At 39.7% G+C, this 9995-nt stretch overlaps 1 protein-coding gene across 1 annotated transcript in view; it reads left to right on the top strand.

Moving 5' to 3' along the window:
- The window catches only part of ATRNL1 (attractin-like 1), a 428818-nt gene that overhangs the window by 198210 nt on the left and 220613 nt on the right, over positions 1 to 9995 (top strand). The window lies entirely within an intron of this gene.

Below are 9995 nucleotides of genomic sequence, written 5' to 3'. Positions count from 1 at the left end.
TGCATGACAGGGGGCGGCGCCCCAACTCCCCAATCAGCCCTGCTCTGAGCCCGACCAGGGGCTGCACCTAGGGATTGGGCCTGCCCTCTGCCACCCAGGAGCAGGCCTAAGCCAGCATGTCGTTATCTCCCGAGGGGTCCCAGACTGCGAGAGGGCACAGGCCGGGCTGAGGGACCCCCCCCTTCCCCCCGAGTGCACAAATGTTTGTGCACCGGGCCTCTAGTTGATAATAAAATATCACTGATTTTCTTAAAGGGTAAAATCTTAAAGAGGCCGTATACTCAGGGTCTCATATATTCTAAAAGGTCAGAATAAAAGCATACTATCCTTTATACATTTTATTTTTAAGAGACTTACAGCACATATAGATTAAATATTTATTTGTAATGTTATAACTGCCTAAGCCTAAACACCATTAGATTAGAAATATTTTCTATTTGTTTATCTAAATTTTATTTTGATAAAGATAGACTTTTTCTGAATTTGCCTTATTTTCTAAATCATTGGTCACTTACTACAGGTGAATTATTTATTAGAAGCTTATAGTACATGTACATTTCCCTTCAGTTTAACAAAATGTAAAGTCTATGACTACCACTTTAAATATTGTAGTTATATAGTTTCTAATTTAAAATTAGAGCAGAAGCTATTGTTTAGTCATATTTACATAACAGTTTATACTCATCACTGTGTAAAATAATTATAACACTAAAACTGTAAACACTAAATCAATAGGTAATCTAATAAATGCAAGCAACTGAAAAACACATTTGGCTCATAAATAAAACCCTTCAGATTTATGACGCTAAATTTAAAAGCTTTCATGTGCTTTTATTTTTGAGCTCCGATATATGACTTTTCAAAAATGTTATACTGGCTGTTTACAAATATGCTTTTATATATGTGGTTATGCTCGTGTAAGTATTCATCTGAAATGATTACGTTCATTTATTTTGGCCATTTGTGTCTCCTCGTGGTGTTCAGTATGAGATTCACACTTATTAGCATCAAATAAAAGGCACTAAATGATGTGATCATAGTTTCATAGTTACCTCCCCCAAACTTATCACTCAATATGTTTTTCCTGCCCCAGATTCTCCCAAAGTCATACTGGCTTTGTCCTGAAAACACCAGGATTTCTTTTTTTTTTCAGATCTGTTTGCAGCTCTCTGTTTAGAATGTGTACTAATCCCTCCATCACTCCATTATCTTACAACAATAGCAACAGTTTCCTTCTAATGCAGTGGTCGCCAACCTTTTGGACCTCGCGGACCACTGGTTGGCGACCACTGTTCTAATGGACCTTCAGCTGTGAGGTTGCATTGTCCCCTGGATGATCTTCCTGGGCATATCACCCCTCAGTCTGAGCTAAGGATTTTGTGTGCTTCTCCAGCAGTCTGCACTTGCCCTTGTTATGTGACATCTCACACTGTTATAAAATTGCCTATCTACTCATCCCTCTCCTTAACTCTCCTAGCTCATTGTTTGCTAAGATGATGTCTTTTTTAATCTTCGTGTCTCCAAAATAATACAGCACAGTGCCCTGGAACATAGCAAGTACTCGATAAATGTTTGTTTCATTAGTATTTATCAAACAAAATTATGTATAAAGTCCACCTACAAATGCAATCTTAAATGTGCCTACGTTCACATCTTTTTATATGCATCATTTCTGGGTTTAGATAATGCATATTGAATACTAATGTTAAATATGACTATCTCTGGTTTCTTTTGTGGGACAATGAAATAGCCCAGCGTATTGTTCTCTGAAAATGTCTTTCTTTATTCTCAGAACTGAATGCAATTTATAGTCTGAAACATTTTCTTCAGTATCGACATTTTGTCAAAATAGTGAATATTTTTGTGATTTGCACATGGAAGAGATGGCATTGCTTTTGTAAACAAAATAAAAATCTTTGGCTTTCTAATAAGTCTGCTTCTCACTCCCGTCATTCTCATTTTCTCTTTGGCTAGTTTAAAATATTACTTGGAAAACTGTTGTTTAAATATTTATAGTTGCACTTTTCATCTTTTAAGTGAAATTTTAATTTCTTGAAGTAAGAGACTGTGTTTTATGTAGCTCCTGGCATGGTGCCTTACATGTAGTTGGTGCCTTACATGTAGTTGGCTGAGTATGAGAATTACTGACCGGAAACAATAATTTTTATAATGCTTCAAACAAGATGTGATGAATTTAAGATGACCACAAATTCTTTGGCATTACTCAAAAAGAAAGGTGACATTACTGGTATGTCCCCTCAACTCAGGGTGGGTTTTATGATGATTTGTCTAAACATACACTGTGGACGTGGCACTGTGCGAAGTCCCAGGCCCAGGCCTTAAGATATTGGCAGCTTCCCCGTCTTGTCTCTTAGAATGCTTGATCTTAGAATATTTGCTCAGGGTAAGCCAGCTACCATGTAGGAAAGTCTGTGTTCCCTGAGATCACCAAGCTGTGAGGAGCTCAAGGCATGAGATAGAAAGAGGTGGTGGGGAGGGGAAGGGAGAAGGAGAGAAAGAGATACAAAGAGAGAGAGAGAGAGATGGAGGAAGAGAAAGAGCCACCAAGAAGCAAGATAGCAGATAATGTAACTGAAAAGCCATCTTGGAAATGGAATGTGTAGTCCCAGTTCCCACAGGTGACAAGAGATGGGTCAGAGATAAACCACTTGTCCAGGTTGTTCCAAAATTCCTGAGTCACAAAATTGTGAATTAAGTATTAGTTTGTTTAAGCTACAGTGAATAACTAGAACAAAGGATAATAGCTTTACTAGACAAGACATGGAAATTTTAGCATAGTTTAGTTTCTACTTCATGAATAAGAAGTATAGACATATATTTTCAGGGCCATTATTTTATTTTATTGACAGCCATTCACGTTGTTGAAAGTGTCTTTACAGTTTAAAGGAGAGTGGATCATGAATATACTTTTAACAGTTTTGGCGACCAATGTCATATGTTGCCAAAAGTTCCCTTTTATAGTTCTCAATAATTAATAAATTATTCAAATTATGTTTTGTTTCTTTAAATATTAGCATGAAAAGTATTTGAGGGGCTATAAAGAATAAAATTTTAGGGGATAAAGTAGAATCCAAGATGATGATCTCATCTTTTACGAATTTTGTAAACACTTTCTTTCATTTGGTTCTTGTTGTTCTGACTTAATCTTACACCTTTGGGCGAGCCTAAACTATTTAGGTGGCGGCAACATAAGGGAGAGCAATTAAGGCAGCACACAGCTGCAAACTGCTAGTAAACCACACCAAGGACTTCTTTCCACAAATTCATGTTTAAAACTTAAAATGATGAGCCAATATGAATGAACGAAAACTCCGTTTATTTACCCTGCCAGGGAGCAGGTCCATAGAGGAACAAGAACACTTTGAGCTGCTTGGCTTAATTAAACATTTCCTTTCATTTATAACTGAAGTCCTTCACCTTGTAATTTTATCCTTTTTCTACTGCAAAAATTTCTCCCCAAATTCCTCCCTAGCTCATCGACTAAGTGGGAAAATGAGCCTGACCATATGTACTGCTGCTGCTAAATATTCTCTATTTGCACACGGGTTTTCTCATTACGGTGTTATTAGCATAAGTCGGTCCCATGACCGCGAGAACTGGGAATAGCACCTCTACTGTTTGATATTAGCCAGACCGTCTGCTGTATTTGTTGATCTCCAACAGTGTTGGCTCATATCACCCTCGTCCTTCCAAGAATGTAAGCCAGTGATTCTCTACTCCATGCCATTATAACAAATATTTTATAGTGTCCCCTTTATTAGCATGAGATGAAACTCATTACCAATATAACTTACATAAATACATGATTGTAGAAAATGGTAAATGCCCTAGTGTCAAAGAATCAAAAGCCAAGCTGGTGTGGCTCAGCTATTGAGCATCACCCTATTAACCAGGAGATCAAGGTTCGATTTCTGGTCAGGGCACATGCCCGGGTTGCAGGCTAGATCTCTGGTAGGGGCATGCAGGAGGCAGTTGATAAGTGATTCTCTCATCATTGATGTTTCTATCTCTCCCTCTCCCTTCCTCTCTGAAATAAAAAAAAAATATTAACAAAGTTAAAAAATAAAATTGGGTTGTCTTACTTTAAAAAAAAGAAACATGAAAGGGAAGTAATTTATGAAAAATCAGTGTATATTTTTTTATAAGTGATTGTATATGTCTGTGCAGTAAAACATAATGAAATAGTCAGATACTTTAATCTATTCATAGAATTACCACAAATACTGACATTGTGAGAACTGTTACATTGAATGGGAGATATGACTGGGCTGGCATTTAATGGGCAGAAGCTGGAGATTCTGACAAATAGAGGCTGTTGTATCTGTGACTCATCCATAAGAGCAGCATTACAATATAGTGGTGTGATTTTCTGAAATGGTTTGTGACTCATGGTAAAGTTAGCATCAAAGCCAAGAACAGTCTTCTCCTAAAATACATGGTACTTGCATTCACGAAATTCCATTGTTAATAACAACTGTCCAAAATGCGTACTCAGTGTTTATATAAAAATGTAGTTAGGTGTTGGGCTTAGATAGCTATTATAAACGATGCTTGGTAAAACATGGGGATGTCATGCAGGAATCAGGACAGTTGGTGGTGGGGAAATGTCTTGTGTGTTGAAGGACCTTCAGAATCTCCAGCTTCTGCCCATTAAATGCCAGCCCAGTCATATCTCCCATTCAATGTAACAGTTCTCACAATGGCACACACCCAGCACATTTCCATAAACACCCCAATGGGGTGGCACTTCTTACCAATTAAGAACTTCTTTGCCAATGTTAGCTTCGATAAGGGTTTAATCTCCAGTATTTACAGGGAACTCATACAACTTAACAAAAAGAAGATAAACAACCTAATCAAAAAATGGGCAACGGACCTAAATAGGTACTTTTCGAAAGAGAACATAAGGAAGGCCAAGAGACATATGAAAACATGCTCAGAGTCACTAATCATTCGAGAGATGCAAATCAAAACAACAATGAGGTACCATCTCACACCTGTCAGAATGGCTGTCATCAACAAATGACAAGTGCTGGCGAGGATGCAGGGAAAAGGGAACCCTCGTGCACTGCTGGTGGGAATGCTGACTAGTGCAGCTACTGTGGATAACATTATGGAGTTTCCTCAAAAAACTAAAAATGGAACTCCCATTTGACGCAGTGATCCCACTTACAGGAATATGTTCCAAGAAACTAGAAACACCAATCAGAAAGGATATATGCACCCCTATGTTCATAGCAGCACAATTTACAATAGCTAAGATTTGGAATCAGCCTAAGTGCCCATCAGCAGATGAGTGGATTAAAAAACTGTGGTACATCTACACAATGGAATACTATGCTGCAGTAAAAAAGAAGGAACTCCTACCATTTGCAACAGCATGGAGGGAGCTGGAGAGCATTATGCTAAGCAAAATAAGTCAGTCAGAGAAAGATAAATATCACATGATCTCACTCATTTGTGGATTATAATGAACAACATAAACTGATGAACAAAAACAGATACAGAGACAGAGAAGCATTGATCAGACCATCAAACCTCAGAGGGAAGGCAGGGGAGGGTGGGGGTAAGGGGGAGAGATCAACCAAAGGCCTGGCATGCATGCATATAAGCCTAACCAATGGACACAGACACCAGGGGGTAAGGGCATGAGTGGGGGGGGGGGAGTTAACATATATAATTTCTTCTAACTAAACATAACACAAAATGTTACCAAACTTATGACATAATTAATTCTTTCCTCTTACCAAATAAATATATACAAATTTCATCCTTTTAATGCTATACCTTTAAAGTGATATTACTCATTTTATTCTCAATTTAGACTCAGTTCTCCCTCTAAGTCTCTCATTCCCATTCTCTCTCTCTCTCTCTCTCTCTCTCTCTCTCTCTGATTTATATTTCAACCTTGTGTGGAAAGAGCACATTTTGTGAGAGATGAGGATTGGCAATATGGTTGTAGAAGTTCTCAACATAAGGTGATCATTGAAGTGAAGGAGAGGTTAAGATAGGGCAGCCAGGGAGGCAAATCAGAATATCATTATATCACATGCCAAGAAGAGGACCGTTTAAGAATGCTTTCAGAAGACAAGGTAAGGACGGAGAAGATCTCAGAGGAAGAAACAAATATAAGTTGACATTTGTAAAGATATATGTAGTAAGTATGCATGTGTGTACGTTAATGGAGGCGTCTTAGGTTTAAATGGTAATGAACACAGGGAATGATGCATTAAAGATTCAGGAAAAGGAGAATATAGATTTAGATTCATGAGAACGTAGGAGAGGAGCAATATCGTTATTATCACTTCATGTTGTTCATCCTACCAGCCTAAGCCCTGAAAAGGCAGAAGCTGTACATCTCTTTGTATCCTCAGCACGTAAAACATTAGCTAGGCAATACGAGGGTCTTCTGTATTTTAGTTGAAGGGAAAAAAGGAACAAAAGAGTTCATTCACCTCAGATCTTTTCCAAGATCCCAAGCCAATATTTCCATTCTATTCCACCTTCAAAAAATCAAACATATATATGTTTCTTGTATATTTTATCTATGTAAAAATGTATAAATTATCCATCTTGGACATTAAATAACAGCTTTGAAAGTTTTGAATTAGCATTAAGTATAATTTTAGTGTCCTCATATGCACTAAATGAAAAAAAGTGGTAAATGTGAGAAATGAGTTAAACCAATATAGTTAAATTTAATAAAATACAAATTGAAGAACCTATATTATTTCTACAGTAATGTCAGTTAGATATGTGACAAAGGTCTCCTCAGTATATGAGTCCCAGTAGTGGAAGTAAAATACTTATGTGAAGATAGCTGCTGATTTCTTGGCCCTGTATCTCACCTGTTCTTTTTTTATTGATTCCAACAGACTCAAGTCTGCTTCCATTAGATTAGACTGTATACCAACCACACGGTTTTCTGTCCTACCAAAATTTCAAACTTAATAAATGATCAGAAGTAACCTAGGTTCTATAATAATAAATCATGATATAGTCCATGGAGCTTTGCTTTGATGACTCAATTAAAATGAAATTTCATCTCATTGTTGGTGGTGGGACGTTATTTTGGTGGAAGTGTGATGTAATCTCTGCTCATTCACATGCTGCAGGTATTGTCATCCTCTCTAAGGTGTATTGAATAATCACGTATTCTTAAAAGTACATTTATCAATCCTTGAAATATTTTGAAATACCATCTGACTTATGAATATTGATGCTATCTCTCATAAGACAATTTTAAAACATCAGATGTAGTTATTCTTTAAATGATAAGAGAAGATAAGGTTCAACTACCTGATCGTTCCAGAGATAGGATTATCAACTTGATGGTCAATTGATTTCTGTTCCTGTCAGCAGACTTGTATTTGCTCCTTTGTCCCAAACACTAGCAAGCCAATCAATGTTTGCCAAATTTACTTGTTGAAAATCTACTCTCATTGTTTGTCTTGTATATTCTTTGCCTTCTATGGATGATTATTATTAATAGTTTTCTTAGTCACCACTAGTCTAGCAAAATATCCATCATCAAATTGATTATCACAGTCCCCTGGATCCTCAGGGTGTGGGGTTGTTTGTATTATATCTTCATCTGTTCCTCATCTATTACTCTGTCAGCTGACTTCTCTCTCTGAATAATTCTCCTGGCCAAATTTTTCCCTTTATGTCTGTCTGCATCCACCTGTGATAGGGTTTTTCCCCTGTGTATTTGCTCTCCTCCCCAGGGGTTCTACATTTCTAGGTATGGGGAAGTCTGTCTATACATCATCACATGTTTATACCAGCAGTTTCTTATGAACTTGCACCTCTGCCTCAAACTAGGGGTCCCCTACTGATAATACAGTCTTGGGCCTTTTTTTCAAATTGAACTTTCTTAGTTTATTTTGTAATGCTAGTATTTTCAAGCAATTTCGGTTGCAACCTTATATAAGCCTTTACCTATACCTAATTCAGGTTCCCATCTTTAAAGAGCAATATTATCAGTCAATCTTTTCTCCTTCATTTCTGCCAAATTATATATTTGTTTTGCCAGCCAATTGCACATTAACTGACAGGCTCATTTTTGTTCCTTCATGTTAGCTTTTAAATTTTTTTTAATATTAGGTTAATTTGATTTTCTTTTTCTCTTGAAATTAGGCTAAAATTTTTACTTTGAACATTTAAATTTAGATTTCAGACCAGTCATAAGCCAGTGATGACTACACCAACTGTCAGGCTTTTAAGTTCTTTTAAAAAAAATGTTAGGTTAACTTGATTTAGAATTTAGAATTTCAACTGCCAACTACACCAACTGTCACCAGCACTCTGGCCGTGAGTATAGTCCCTCCTATAAGTCACTCGCTGTCCTGATCCTCAGATAGTATCAGGGGTGCCTGGTTGAGGCCGGGACCCTAGGTGGTCACTTGGCCCTCTAGGTTTCTGACACCAAGTAACAATAGTGAGCCAACAGAGGTGACTGTGCTGTTAACTTCACTTTTCTTACTTGCAGGTTTAATCCAAATTACAAACACATCAGAACACACACACAAGTATTGGGGGTTAACGAACAGAAAATCCTAGGTCTCAAATGTCCTGCCTGGGCTGTTCACAGAGCAGTGGTTACTGGTCACTCGGAGTCACAGAAGCCCCGGTGTCCAGGGGTCCACGTCTTGCAGGGAAGACCGATGAACTAGCTCGAGCAGCAAGGCCAAGGAATAATCAACGGTCACCAAGCCCGACACATGAGCTGTGAGCACGGCTCATTCTCAGGAGTGCGAAGAGCAAGTGTCACCGTTCTTAGTTTGCCTTTTATTTCCTCGTGGAGGTGTCTCCCTTCGCCCGCACTTGTTAGATTAGCTTGTGGTCTCTGAGATTAGCCCTCGAAGACCAAATCAAAATATTGGGCAACATCCATGAAGATCTTGGTCATCATTATCAGTTATTTATATATATATGGATGGGTTGCCTCCCTTTCGCTGGCAGCCCAGGACTTGGCCCTTGGCCTCGACTGCTATGTGTTCAGATGATAAGTTGGAGTTAGTGATCCTAACTCTGCTCTCCACAACGAGTCCTCTCACCTTGAACATGCGTTTCTGGCACTGCTCTCGCCGCAGCTGTTTGTGTCCAGCCTCTGGCTCATCTTCCGCACCACATGGCTGGCCTCCCTGGAGCTCAGCATCTTCAAGTTCAGCTTTTAAAATTTGGGGGGTGCTGCTCGACCTTCCCAGCATCTTTAACTATGGCCCTGCCTTGGCCGTGCGCTATTTAAAAAATTACGTTGGCTTCACTTTTGTCCTTTTGATACACTTCTTGTACATGCATGACCTACAACATATGCATTTTAAGAAAAACCTGAAGACCCTCCTACCACCCAATGCTCATCCTCGCTTGCAGGCTGACAGGGGGAGGGGCATGCTTGACTGTGATTAGATGAAGAGCCTAGGGTCTCACCAGAAGGCTGCCCAGCTTGGAGGCTCTTTTCAGGGGTGGATCCCTCTGGGGCTCCACCGCTGCTGCTGCAGCTGCTCCTGCTGAGGGTGTGTGGGACCCCTGAGGGCAATGCTGGAGGGTTGGGCTGGGGATGGCAGTCCTTGACTCTAGGCTGGGTAGGGAAGAGGTGGTCCTTGAGTCCAGACGAGCTGGGGGAATGGCCATCCTCACTTGCAGACTGCCAGGGGGAGTGGGCGTGCTTGACTCCAGGCTGGTTGGGGGAGTGGACATATTTGACTCTAGGCTGGCAGGGGAAGTGGGCATATTTGACTCTAGGCTGGCAGGGGGAGTGGGCGTGCTTGACTCCATGATGGTTGGGGGAGTGGGGATCCTTGACTCCAGGCTGGCAGGGGGGAATGGGCATGCTTGACTATGGCCAGTTGGGGAGTGGGCATCCTTGACTCCCAGGCTGGCAGGGTGACTGGCAGGGTCTGTGGAATTATGCCATGATGGCAGAACTTCTTGGCTTGAGAAAGCACTACAGTTGGTGTCAGGGGAGGGGC

Source organism: Myotis brandtii, unplaced genomic scaffold (genome assembly GCF_000412655.1).
Source record: "Myotis brandtii unplaced genomic scaffold, ASM41265v1 scaffold441, whole genome shotgun sequence".
In the NCBI taxonomy this organism is placed as follows: Eukaryota; Metazoa; Chordata; class Mammalia; order Chiroptera; family Vespertilionidae; genus Myotis; species Myotis brandtii.
This window is presented reverse-complemented; position numbering and strand designations above follow the sequence as displayed.